Source organism: Polyodon spathula, chromosome 5 (assembly GCF_017654505.1).
Source record: "Polyodon spathula isolate WHYD16114869_AA chromosome 5, ASM1765450v1, whole genome shotgun sequence".
NCBI lineage: Eukaryota > Metazoa > Chordata > Actinopteri > Acipenseriformes > Polyodontidae > Polyodon > Polyodon spathula.
This window is the reverse complement of record NC_054538.1, coordinates 31,558,364-31,573,387: the sequence shown is the minus strand read 5'-3', so window position 1 is coordinate 31,573,387 and position 15,024 is coordinate 31,558,364. Positions and strand designations below refer to the sequence as shown.

General features: G+C 35.3%; 1 pseudogene; it reads right to left on the bottom strand.

The window, feature by feature from the left end:
• LOC121316401 overlaps positions 1 to 15,024 on the bottom strand; it is a 91,220-nt pseudogene that overhangs the window by 39,071 nt on the left and 37,125 nt on the right.

The following is a 15,024-nucleotide window of genomic DNA, read 5'->3' as shown; positions in this document are numbered from 1 at the left end:
AATAGAAATGAACATTGCTAAGGGAGCTAAAACCAATTCCAAAATGTTTTTCCAATATTACAACAGCAAGAGAACATTCAAAGAGGAGATTAAATGTTTAAGAGATACAAATGGCAAAATCGTAGAGGAAGAAAAAAAAATAGCAAATATGTTAAATGATTACTTTTCACAAGTTTTTACAAAGGAAGATACTGACAACATGCCCCACATGTCATCCAGTTCCTATCCAGTTTTAAATAACTTTAGCATAACTGAGGCAGAAGTGTTAAAGGGACTAGGAGCTCTTAAAATAAACAAATCCCCTGGGCCGGATGAGATCCTCCCAGTAGTACTCAAAGAAATGAAAGAAGTAATTTACAAACCGCTAACCAAGATCATGCAGCAGTCTCTTGACACAGGGGTGGTACCGACAGACTGGAAAATTGCAAACGTAATACCGATCCACAAAAAGGGAAACAAAACTGAACCAGGTAACTACAGACCAGTAAGCCTGACTTCTATTATATGCAAACTTATGGAAACTATAATAAGATCCAAAATGGAAAATTACCTATATGGTAACAGGGTACTGGGAGACAGTCAACATGGTTTTAGGAAAGGGAGATCGTGCCTAACTAACTTGCTTGATTTTTTTGAGGATGCAACATCCATAATGGATAATTGCAAAGCATATGACATGGTTTATTTAGATTTCCAGAAAGCTTTTGACAAAGTCCCGCACAAAAGATTAATTCTCAAACTGAACGCAGTTGGGATTCAAGGAAACACATGTACATGGATTAGGGAGTGGTTAACATGTAGAAAACAGAAAGTACTGATTAGAGGAAAAACCTCAGAATGGAGTGTGGTAACCAGCGGTGTACCACAGGGATCAGTATTAGGTCCTCTGCTATTCCTAATCTACATTAATGATTTAGATTCTGGTATAGTAAGCAAACTTGTTAAATTTGCAGACGACACAAAAGTAGGAGGAGTGGCAAACACTGTTGCAGCAGCAAAGGTCATTCAAAATGATCTAGACAAGATTCAGAACTGGGCAGACACATGGCAAATGACATTTAATAGAGAAAAGTGTAAGGTACTGCACGCAGGAAATAAAAATGTACATTATAAATATCATATGGGAGATATTGAAATTGGAGAAGGAATCTATGAAAAAGACCTAGGAGTTTTTGTTGACTCAGAAATGTCTTCATCTAGACAATGTGGGGAAGCTATAAAAAAGGCTAACAAGATGCTCGGATACATTGTGAAAAGTGTTGAATTTAAATCAAGGGAAGTAATGTTAAAACTGTACAATGCACTAGTAAGACCTCATCTTGAATATTGTGTGCAGTTCTGGTCACCTCGCTATAAAAAAGATATTGCTGCTCTAGAAAGAGTGCAAAGAAGAGCGACCAGAATTATTCCAGGCTTAAAAGGCATGTCATATGCAGACAGGCTAAAAGAATTGAATCTGTTCAGTCTTGAACAAAGAAGACTACGTGGCGACCTAATTCAAGCATTCAAAATTCTAAAAGGTATTGACAGTGTCGACCCAAGGGACTTTTTCAGCCTGAAAAAAGAAACAAGGACCAGGGGTCACAAATGGAGTTTAGAAAAAGGGGCATTCAGAACAGAAAATAGGAGACACTTTTTTACACAGAGAATTGTGAGGGTCTGGAATCAACTCCCCAGTAATGTTGTTGAAGCCGACACCCTGGGATCCTTCAAGAAGCTGCTTGATGAGATTTTGGGATCAATAAGCTAACAACCAAACGAGCAAGATGGGCCGAATGGCCTCCTCTTGTTTGTAAACTTTCTTATGTTCTTATGTTCTTATGTATTGTGTATATAAAAATGCTTGATTGATGTTCACTATGCAGGTGAATAACCTTGTTACATTTACAAAACAGTTAGACTTTGTCACAGCACGACTTATATATAAAAGAATCATTCAGAAAAAAAGACAGCATCCAAAGCCTTTTTTTAATTTTACTTCAAAACTATACAGCTATGTCAGATCAGCTGGCCTTTAAAAAAAAAAACCTATATAGTATTTCCTTGTGATACAATGTTGTCCGTATTCAGTAAAACAGTGGCATTATCAGTACATTCATTTGAAAACTTGGCGCCTAGCTATGGGGCCAATTGTGTATTTGAATTGGGCGAAAGCCCTAATTCGTCTGAATATACCAATATACCAGAATGGTTCGTATGTATGTGTGCACGATATGTTGTGTGGTCTCATCTGCTGTCATATCATACATACTGTGGCAACACCAATGATAAGAACATAAGAACATAAGTTTACAAACGAGAAGAGGCCATTCGGCCCATCTTGCTCGTTTGGTTGTTAGTAGCTTATTGATCCCAGAATCTCATCAAGCAGCTTCTTGAAGGATCCCAGGGTGTCAGCTTCAACAACATTACTGGAGAGTTGATTCCAGACCCTCACAATTCTCTGTGTAAAAAAGTGTCTCCTATTTTCTGTTCTGAATGCCCCTTTGTCTAATCTCCACTTGTGACACCTGGTCCCTGTTTCTTTTTTCAGGTTGAAAAAGTCCCTTGGGTCGACATTGTCAATACCTTTTAGAATTTTGAATGCTTGAATTAGGTCGCCGCATAGTCTTCTTTGTTCAAGATTGAACAGATTCAATTCTTTTAGCCTGTCTGCATATGACATGCCTTTTAAGCCTGGAATAATTCTGGTCGCTCTTCTTTGCACTCTTTCTAGAGCAGCAATATCTTTTTTATAGCGAGGTGACCAGAACTGAACACAATATTCAAGATGAGGTCTTACTAATGCATTGTACAGTTTTAACATTACTTCCCTTGATTTAAATTCAACACTTTTCACAATGTATCCGAGCATCTGGTTGGCCTTTTTTACAGCTTCCCCACATTGTCTAGATGAAGACAATTCTGAGTCAGCAAAAACTCATAGGTCTTTTTCATAGATTCCTTCTCCAATTTCACTATGTCCCACATGATATTTACAATGCACATTTTTATTTCCTGCGTGCAGTACCTTACACTTTTCTCTATTAAATGTCATTTGCCAGCTTGTTGCATTACTAATGGTGACTGTCCATCATTCTGCATTCTCACTTGGCTGTTGTGTGCAGTTGCTATATTGGTAGTGAATGCGCAGACGGTTTTGCGAGGCACAAACAGATTTGCAAATTGCTCAAAAAACTGCTATATTCCAATGTCTCACAACTGCTTTGTGCCGTTTTGGAATATCTCTCATTTTGTGCCAAAGCACAATTTTTTTGCGAGGCACAAATTTAGCAAGGGGATTGCGTGAAGATCGAAGATCGGGCCCTTCGAGCGTAAGGCTGTAAGAGTTATTTTACCTGTTAAGTACAGTTCATTGGGGGGACAAATGTATTGCGGAGGTCGGGGGCAAGTTCTGTAGGTAGTTGTTCAAACTGTTGGAGTTGTGCTGGCGGGATAATAAATAAATAAAAAAATGACTTCCTTATAAAAACTTTTGTGCCGTGAAAGAAAGTATCTATTGACTTTTGACCGTGAGAAGCTATGGTCAGATTAAATTGAAATGTTAATTGCAAATTAAGACAAAATGCAACCCAGTACTTGTTTTTTTTTTTCCCCCGCAGATCACTCTTGTGATAATATCTTTTGTTAGTAACAATGTTTGTAGTAAGCAATATTATTTTATAATCCAAGCAATAACAATGCTTATTATTTTTATAATACAACCCCAGAATAGAAAGTGTGCCAGTTCTAGCTGTATAACTGTATAAGGATAATGGATAATTTATTTACTTTGAACTACTATTTAAGTGAAATGAACATATTGCTAGATTCTTATGTATGCCTATACAGTGGAGAGAATGTTTCAGTCTAGCGCCCGCCTTCAAGACAAAGGACGTCACTGCACCGCACTGCATGCCAGAACTTGAGGCAGTCCAGAGTTTACACTGGCAGAATCAATACAATACATTTGATCCTGATCCTGAATACCTCCCCGAGAGTTACACTGCCATTTCTGAACAAGATCAAATGCAACCGATGCATTGGATCCAGATCAGAGATGGCAGTGTAAATGTGCCTACTGATCGATTGAAAAAAGTTGTAATGCAGGAATCTCTCTGTCATGAATATAGGTTGTCAAAAAGCACTCTGTTTTTTGGCTTGTGCGGCAAAGTAAAATTGATTAAGGATAATAATAATATAATAATTATATATATTATAATGACGAAAAAATAGAGGATCTGATTAACTTTTCATGTCGGGTTGATTTGGAATAAAATCCCTCAGTTTGGTATTCTTGCATGTTGCATTAAGATTTGGTGCGATTTGAAACAATTAATGTCATTTTCTACTGTGTTTTAATTCTTTAACAAACTGGAAAAACCAAAAGCAGAATAGTGCATATATGAAACGAACAGATACATGTAATTCTACTTTTATTCACAATCTCATCATTAACTTACTCCAACAGTTTATCATTCATTTTGATTGTCCTTTCGCTATAACAAACCCCTCAATATAACAAAGAAAACAGGGTGTACTGTATGGTGAAAAATATTAAAACATTAGGCTGACCTATCCATGTCAGGACTTATTTATACAATGTTTATTGGAATGTTATGGTCTAACGTTTACTACATCAGACACAATGTTGGTCACTTTTTCTAATAGTCTAATAGAGTAAACTGATGAAACAAGTCATAAACCTCAGGGACTGCTTTTAAAAATGACAAGCCACTCGTGAAGCCTTCATAATGTAAATTTCACCACAAACAATATAAACTATTTGATTAGGGGTCAACAGAAGTCTACCAGGGTCAAGGTCCAGCTGTTATCCTAAAAATGGAATGCAGTTCAGTTACAAGGTACACTAAAAGAAATAAGGCTTACAAATAGTACACACCCCCTCCCTAACTATATAGACTACACCAGGGAACTCCCACCCTGGTCCTGGACAGCTACTGGGTCTGCTGGTTTTCTTTCATTTGAGTTCTCAATTATTTAATTGCACCAAGTGTTGGTTTAATTAGTCAAGACTAACAGGTGTTCCAGCTCTTTAGCCACTGATGATGTAAAGACACCTATAAAACCTGCTGAATAGGGGCTCTGCGGGACCAGGGTTGGAGACCCCTGGACTACACAAAAACCTGACAAACATTTTGACAAGAGCTATTTTCAGAAAACGTTGCATGTTTCATATTACTACATAGCATACATCTCAGTTCTTTTCTAATTTTTGTGCTTTTTTTCCCCATGGACATTTTACACATTCTGTAATTTGTATACTGACAGCAAATGTTCAGTATCTTTTTAATTGTGTTAAACTAGCAAAGAGCACACCTGCAACATAAAGCAAATACTTTAATATCATGCTACAAAAGAGATATATTTGCAGAAAACAGCCTGAGTTTTAACTTTGAGGAAAAAAAAAAAAAAAACTTAAACTTAAAAGTTAATACACCCCCACGGGGCAATACAGATGCTTAGAAAAGGGGAGGGGATTTTATCTTTTTAAAAACTATAGAGACAAAATGTAAACATGTTCATAGAAAACCTCTCTTCTCTTGACCGTAACAGGATGTTTGACCTTTCACTGCAAAAAAGAAAAAGGAAAACAAAACCACAATACTGAGCAGCATCCAGGAAACAGATGTAGTTGACAACAATAGGCTTACCTACAAAGCCTCCTTCTCCAACCAACTTCAGAGCGATCTTGTCTGCCAAAACGGAATTGCTGCCGTGTGCGATGCTAGCAAATGGGCCTGCGTGCACAAAAACTGGACTCCCCTAGATTAAATAAGATGGGAAGAAAAAAAAAGTTGCATCAGCAATTATTACATGCATTCAAATAAACAAACGTACCACAAAAGCACATTAAAAACGGACAGCTTAGCAAACTTGACCTGTTTCAAAACATTTGAATTTGGCTGTAACAATAGGCTCTATGTTTCCAATATTCAAGGACATTGTAAAATAATTGTATGTATACATATATATATATATATATATATATATATATATATATATATATATATATATATATATAATATATATATATACATACATACATACACACACACATTTTTTTTTTTTTTTTTTTTTTTTTTTACATACATACATCTCAATGTTTTGTTATGACCGTTTTGAAAAATACTCCACACATATCTATGAGGTGGTATACTAAAATGAAATAGGAAAATTAACAGGTCCGATGACAAGATTTTGATGCCAAAATTGTATGCTCCTACTTATGTACAGTAGAACCATAAAATAACTAAATACTATAAATCACTATACTTCAACAGTGCACTTGAACAAGACAGTGGGAAGATTTGGTCACTGTACCCAGCAAAGGAGATGGCTTTCCACGGTGTTTCTGAAACCGCCAGTCAATATCTTGAACTTATCAGCCTTCAATGTTAACCTTTCTTTATTAATTTCAACCCTTGATGGAAATACTGTAGTAATACCTTTAAACACACACAGAAAAAAAAAAAAACATCTGCAGGTGTCAAAACCTCTCCAAAGAATACATTTGTATTTTATTCAACTTTGGAAAAATGATTTCCGGGACTACATGTACAAAATATGGAATAATTTCTAGCACTAGTTACTTTGTCAGTGGAAAAAAAATCTATATATATGATGCAGTGAAAGCACAGATGCCCAGTAGAAGAGTTATAAAAACAATAACAGGAACCATGCATTATTCCTTTCCCTTCCTCACTTCAGAGCCCTGGTGAGATACTAAGCTTTTTTAGCAGATTAATAATACACACTAAACTGCTCAGACCCAACATATATGTCTATACAGTAGACTCCTGCTAATGCAGATCAGTTCATACTAGACTCTTCTGATTGGTTTATGTTTTAGAAGCTTACATTTCATCAAAAAATCTGTAATAACCCATTCAACAAAAAATACAGGTCACAAATACCGGTACAGTATACTCCCTTGATTAAAATTATTCTAAATCTTTTTACATTGTCTAACTTTGTGTGCCACCTTCTTGGAAATTAGATTGTGCAACCCTTCTAACATAGTGTAATTAAAGAACTTGAAATAGTTTGTTTAGCTTTGGGATTTGTAAGGTCCATGGGGTACTTCATCATGCCACATAAGGGACTCTCATAAGAAGATGATGGATGAGCTATTGCAAATTCCACAACTATTTCTACCCGGAGGTTCAAAATCCCTCTTCAAATCAAGGAAGAATATGAACATCAGGCCAGCTGAACATACAAATCCACGATGTCAAGCTAATCAAGAAAAGGAAAGCATAACGCATTCAAACACCTGCATGGTGTTCATTTAAAAAATATATATTAAAAAATAAATAAATAAATGGTAACTCACATGGCAAAATAGGGTGTATTTTGAAACAGGTCACCTGATCTTAACATGTTCTATATACACATCTTCATTATGAGACATGAACAATGTTCCGAGACAGGACCCAACTCTACATAATTAAAAACAACCACGCCAACAATGACCACCACAAAGTGAGTGACCATAAAATACTCCTGTTAGGACATGTGGGCATCTCAATACAGTGTGCCTCGTGGTTTTAAAAATAAAACATGCCAGCCAAACCAAAATAAATGTAAAATATCATGCCAATTATAAATGGTAGGAATGATTTCTATTCCTCCCTCTGGCCATTATTTCAATTTTGTCCAAATACAACATGTCACAGACAGATCTACAAATCCATTATTATCCAAAGACAGATTTTGTAAAACTTTTGATTATCCAAGTGCATTTTATGTTTTGTCCTTTAAATACAGCATTGAGATTCTGCAATAACTTAAACTTAAAAGAAAGTCAAGTAGACAAACGGCTAGTGCATTTGTTATTAGTTTAACCTTATCTGTCAGTTGTGGTATGCTCAATATTTTGTGCAAAAGAATGCCCTTACCAAGTGTCACTGCAATTGGAGCTGGTATATTAGCTTTAAATTTTTTTTTTTTTTTAAATGGCTCTGTCAGACACACCATTCAAAAATGTAATTCTGAAGGACATACTGTAGTACATATAGTTAATCTGATTCATTGTATTTGTTTAACCATTGAGCCTTTTATATTCTTAACTCCTGAACCGAATATCTAATGCATATCATTTCCACTCCACTGCACCTAATGAGAATAATCCTCTAATCCAGAATTGTTCAAATTAAACTATACATTGTTGTTTTTTCAATTAAATCAGTCAGATGGTTACTGTATTTTTTGACTCCTGATTGAATCAATCTAACACATTTATCATTTTTAGCATGTTGTTTTGATAAACCGGCTACGTAGAGCAAGACTGGCACTCACACAGGCTCCTGCATGTCATGCCCTGGGCTCCATCTGTGAAAACAGTGCCTGCTACTTCCCTTGCACCACGAGGGAACAGTACAATGGAAAATTCACATGGACTTGCAAAGACAGGCTCTGCACTATCCGTACCAAACATGGGAACAAACACAGGAAATGTTTGAGAATACAAATGTTTGATAACTGGAATGAAAAAATTATTCAAAAGGCAGCAACACAAAAATAAATGTTAAGACAACTAATACGAAACGGGGAATACAACATGATGGAAACAAACAGAACATCCCCTATTGCAGCTGTAAATACAAGAGCTATTGTATCAGTAGCAAAGTAAATCACCATGACCTACATCACCATCACTGTATGCACATGTAAAAATAAAAGCCGGCCACACAACTTAAGCTAACAATATCCTTTTCAAGTTTCATCAGAATTGGATTTTCTTGATATAGAATCTGACGTGACAGTAACAAGAACTTGAACTATAAGTAATTCTGTGCAGTTTGAAGACTGTGTAAAATAACATATGATGGTATTATAGCTTTGGCATACGTGTGGCCATTTCCTCTATATCCCTGTTGCTGGGAACATACATCCCCAGTGAGGAATAATAAGAAGAAAATGATTTATAAACCATCATGAAACACTTGTTACAGAACACAACAACATGGCAGTTTGCCTTCAGTGGTACAAAGACTTCCCATCAATTCAATTTTGGATAAAAAAAAAACAACTCAGTTTATGGATGGTAGGATTAGAGGGAAGTAGCCACAGGAAGCCCTTTGCCTTGACTGTCTTATCAACTGTCCAAGCTGCCGGTGGCCAAGTTATTCATTTGGAGACCAGATTCAATGTGCCTGCATAGACAGCACTTTCAAATTGAATTCTGTATAAGCTTTAAATTACAAATGGAACCCACATTCTGGTAGACTGTGTGTGGTTTACAAAAGCACACAGTATTCCTTATCAAACTTGTACTAGAAAACGATTGAGTGCGAACAGCCAATCAGCTTCCAGAACTAGCAGGCTTCTATTTTGCATAGATGCCCGCTGGAACGTCGAAGTGCTTTACTGTGAATTAAATTTTATATCAATCCGCGCATAAAGACATTCTAATCTACAACTAATCTGATAACATAAAAAGCTATTTAAACATACTTTGTGACGCTGGTCTAGAGACAAGCAAAATGTCTGTGACAGGACACCGTAATGAAGGCACAATTCGCAGTTACTGGACAGCAAATCAACAGGGAAGACACGATTGGTCCACAATTCTGTCACCAGCTGGATCCAAACAACACCCTCACTCAAAATCAACCAGTCAAACTGCCAAACCTGTTTCAGTTCTTTCCGCACCAGCCAATCCACTCCCTTCCAGCTTGAATGACGCCCCGCCTCCAACAACAAGTTTCGAGTTCGACTCTATACTACACAGACTATTCAACAATCCTACAGTTCATTTATCTGCCAATGTCATAATAATAATAAAAACTGTTTTCTCTACGTGTATGTTGTTTTTCTATTCTAACTATGTTAGGGACTATTTTCTTCAGCGGAAGGTTACCCGACGAAATATCAGAAAGTAAACATAAAGAAAAAAATAAAGAAATAAATCGTTTTCTAATAGCAATAGAGCCCTATCGATGCATGCTCTACTGTGTGGTAGATGACCTTGACTTTCGTTAGCACCCTCGCCTATGGCTCGGGAAGCACAACTCCAGTTGCGGTCATCTACCACACGGTAGAGCTCACTTAAGTAGACAGGAAATTAATCTAAAGCAGAGATGCCAACTTCTGAAAGGAGAAAACAGTAGCATTATTATTTTCTTTTCTTTTTTATTTCTTAAGGCCAGTGGCTGCTAGCCCCTAGAAATTAAATGGTTCTTAGACTCTAGTATGCCAATGACCTCATTTTTGCTGTTCAATCTACAATTTTGGTCATTGTAAACACACAGCATTTAGAAATTAAACAAAAACCACTAAAAATACTTCAATACTTGTTTTTGTTTTTTGGAATTATATTTATTTATTCTATTTATTCTATCAACACTTCAAGAAAGATTGAACATGTTTTTTATTTGCATTTTTACTACTCTGCAACTATCACAACACAAAATGCTGTGTAGTACCCAATAATTCATTATTTAAAGCAAGTTAAATCTCAACCCTTTTGCACAAACATACAATAATGGGGTGTGTCAGATTGTGCTTATTGCTGGTGTTTCTTTGTACCTATGTGAGTGATAGTTATGACACCCACCATGTTTCACAAAGAAGTCTGTCCATCAGTATTCACAGTAGACATGAGATTGAGACACTACTTTTAATGAATGACCATTCTGTGGTAAATTCCTCTCACTATTTCTGACAAGACAACCTCAATCTTTTAGATGGAGGACAGTGACATTTTTTGTTTGATTTGCGATTCCTATTTTAATAGCTGATGAGTAAGGCTGGGATTTTGTCACAGAAATGTGCACTTAAAATCACGAAGCAGTCACTGTAAATTTGTTTAAAACACTGGAGGAAGGAGGAAATGGTGTGTGAAGTCACAGAGATGAAAATTCAACAGTTTATTTATTTTATTTTTTTAAATAAATTATACAGTACCTACATAAACATACAATTAGTCTGTCTATAGAAGTGGCAAAAAAGGAAAATTAATCTAAATATGTATTTATTATGTTTTGCACAACATCAGGTTCAAGTTTTAATCCTGTAAATCAGTAAGCTTCACATCATATACAACTATAAACAAAAATGTTTGTTTTACATAACATTTCGTGGGGTTTCTACAGGACAGCAAAGAAAAGCTGTAGGTTTTACATACCTTTAAAAAATAATGTTTTAAGTTAAAAAACACTGCCTCTGTGTGCATCTGTTGCTTCTGCTGTGGTACAGTTTGCAGTTATTTTACATTTTGGTTTGTTTGCTTTACATATTACTTTGATACAACACGCTGTACATTTGATGTCTTTCTGGATCGCCGATCATCCCGAAGTACATTTTACAGCAAACATTGGAAATCTCGTTTCCATGTTTTATCAGAACTGGTAAACATCATTTCATTTCACTGACAATTCCGTAGTAAGCACGGTATTCATGCTGTGCTACACAATTGTCTTCAAACAGAAGAATAGCTTTCTCAGCTATGCTGAGATACTTCGCTTGATTTGGGTCAAACACCCGACAAGCATTGAAAAATGCAGCTGCATAAAATTACACTTTGATTAATATCACCTGTATTTAATTTGTGCCTACTAGGGAGAGCACTCCCCTTGTATCATATTATATGTTATAAAACAGGGCTTGCATTTCCAGTTCACCATCACTTAAGTTTATTCTGAAAGGGTCATGTTCAGTTAAGATCAACAAAAAAAGTACAGGTGTTCTTGCATTTATGAATACAAAATAAGCCTAAAAATAACTGATAAAAAATAACCAATTCATCATAAACAAAGAAGCTGAAAACACTGAAAGCTTTGTATACTTCTGCATGTATCACTCAGTAATGTACTGTAATATAACACTTAAATTAAACCTTAATTCAGAAATATTACACTATGCAGTAACTGCTGTAGAGAGAGAGTTTTGTTTAAAGATATGCTAAAATAGGAGGGGATGTTATATAAAATGTGTATAAAGAAAACAACGGTGCTATGAACAAATGACACAAAAAGGTGCAAACTCAAATTTAACTTAAACTGTAGAAAAGGGGGCATTGGACAAAGAAAAAAAAACGCCTCACTGTTTTGGTTTGCGTTTACAGTCCTCATAACAGAAAATACTAGGATCACAACAAAACAAAACTGATCACTGTACTTAACATCTACCTTGCAAGCTGGGCCAGTGTTTGAAAAGTGTAAAAGCACACCTGCATCTGTATCCCCATTCTGACTCGCTTGCCAAATTTGAAGCAGCACTTTACGTCGTCGATCCTCTTTTTTTTGTCAATCCCTACAGTCCCACACGTCACTTTCCAATTTTATTATAAATTTTTGCACAAATTCTGGCAAGGAAATCGGTGCAAGCACGTTGTGATTATAATTTCTAATGTTTATCAACTGTGTAATTTATGGCGGACACTGACATGGGTTTTTGTCTTCAAATTCATGTGCAGCAATGGTTGTTTGAATATTCAGATAGTTCCTCCAAACTTAATAATAATTACCGCTGTTTTCAGGTCTCACTGCTAAAGTTTACTCTCATTGGTCAACCAACTGGTTAAGATGATGTGACGCAAATAACTCAGCCTACAGTGGATCACATGGCATATCATGCGATAACAAATCTGCATACACTAATTACATTCTCCAGGGTTTTTGACCAGCTATTAAAAGGTGCGTACGACAGGCCTTAGCTTATTCATTTGCAGTATAACTCAGTGATGTCAACACTCATTGTTAATGAACTGTGATAAGACTTTTTTTTGTGTTCCCATGACTTGTTCTGTGCCAGTACCAAAATTCAGTACTCTACATCTGCTAGATAAGCAGCAGCATGAGTGGACCCTTATAGAAGTTTCCCATATTAAAAGTATAGCAAAGTGTTATAAAGCATAGTGAAAGCATTGTAAAGCCCAGAGGGGTATGGTAAACTATAGTAAACACATAGTATAACTATGGGAAAAGCATGGGGAAATTGCAAAATTAATTGTTTTATAAGGAGATATACCCCAAGTGACTTAATGTCAGTCCTGGTCTGTACAATGAAACTCACCTCTAGAGTCTGCATCAAGTGTTGGTTTAATGGCATCTTTCATCAGAACAGCTAAAGCGCCAGTCACACCCTGCAAGAGAGAACAGCCAAAGTAAATCTAAGCAAAAATGACAATATTTTCAACACCAACTCCATTTTGGACAGGTCAGTATTTTCTGCAAGTCACTCAAGTTAAAATGTAAAAGCTCAGCTACACCTAAATTACTTAATTTGCTTTGTCACTTCTGTTACTTGGTGGTAGTTATATAAACAATATATTCACCACCAATTTAAAAAAAAAAAAAAAAAAAAAAAAAAAAAAAAAAAAAAAAAAAAAACTGTAAAATGGACAAAAAACAATTGTATGGTGTAACAGCTTCACTAAATGAAATAAGAAAAGAAAAAAACAAACATTGAAAAACACAAACTACTTGAGTAAACTGTGGTTTCACTTAAGTCTCCTGTGTCATCAAAATTGTGGAACCATCATCAAGTTAAAGAGCTCTGTGGCTTCCAGTGGTCTCTGGTTTTCAACTTGAACAGCGAAGAATCTAAATTAGGAATAAGTGTCCCAGTCTAAATACCTTCCAGACCTTGTTTTCTTTTTTCACATGAATGAAAATGGTATACTTATTAAAACTCTCAGGTCCGAGGCAAATGTTTTATGCAATGTTTGCATTGTAAGGTCTTAATCTAAAGCACTAACAAGATAGGTATCCTCGATGATCTTATTTTTTATTTAAAATAACAGCAGCATGTAAAGCTTCAGGAAATGAACTTCAGATGTAAGCCTCTATCGCTGTTGCAGCTATGATACTAAAAGCAGATGCTAGACACTAAAAGCTGTCCTGCCATGTACTACATTGTCTTTCTTTCATTCTGGCCCCGACTAAAATGCAGTGCGATAAAACAAAACACTTACTTTCCTGCAAGACTGTCATTGAAATTAAATGTCCACATACCTTTTACTCTAATTTGGTTTTCGACAAATCTTATCATTACCTCTGCACACCTGGAGAGAGAAAATCTCTTAATTTGCCATGTAAACAGTTACCAATTACTTTACTGTCATCCACACAAATTGCTAGGCTATACTAATAAAACAGCCAATGAAAGATACTGCAGGGCTTGAAACAACACTCCCATTTCATAGCTGTTTGCTCCATTATTGGTTTTACCATGAGTTTAAGAAGACAAACCTGAGCTTGATACCTATACAGTGTGGCTAATCAAGCTTGTAGTAAAAAACTGTAAACCAAGCCAATGTCTGGACATAAATCCAACATGAGCGCAGATAAAGAAGGCAACAGAAAATAAATGCAGCGTACACCGATATCACCTAAATTGTAAGTATGCTTCTCAGTTATGACTCCATGTATTGCTGCTTAATGTTAATGTCTTGAAATACAAATAATCACTTGACAGAAAAAAAACAGCCCTCACTCCAGTAATATTTGATGTTTTACTGTCGAAAATAAAAAACACTGACTTGACTCAACAGTTCTGCAAGCAGGCTAAAATGTGAATTAATAAACCTGAGGCATATATACAATGTGATATATATAACCTGAGGTGTAATAGTGTATACACTGTGTGTGTGTGTGTGTGTGTGTGTGTGTATATATATATATATATATATATATATATATATATATATATATATATATATATATATATTCTCTTGTGGTGTTTTTGTCTTTATATGTGGTGTGTGTGTGTGTGTGTGTGTGTAATTATATATATATATATATATATATATATATATATATATATATATATATATATATATATATATATATATATATATATATATATATATATATACATATACATATATATATATATATATATATATATATATATATATATATATATATATATATATATATATATATATATATATACACACACACACACACACACACATAAAAAGACAAAAAACACCACAAGAGAAAATCCACAGAATAGGAATAGCAATAAAATTAAATATGTCATCTCATTCTTGATAATATAGGCACATACAGT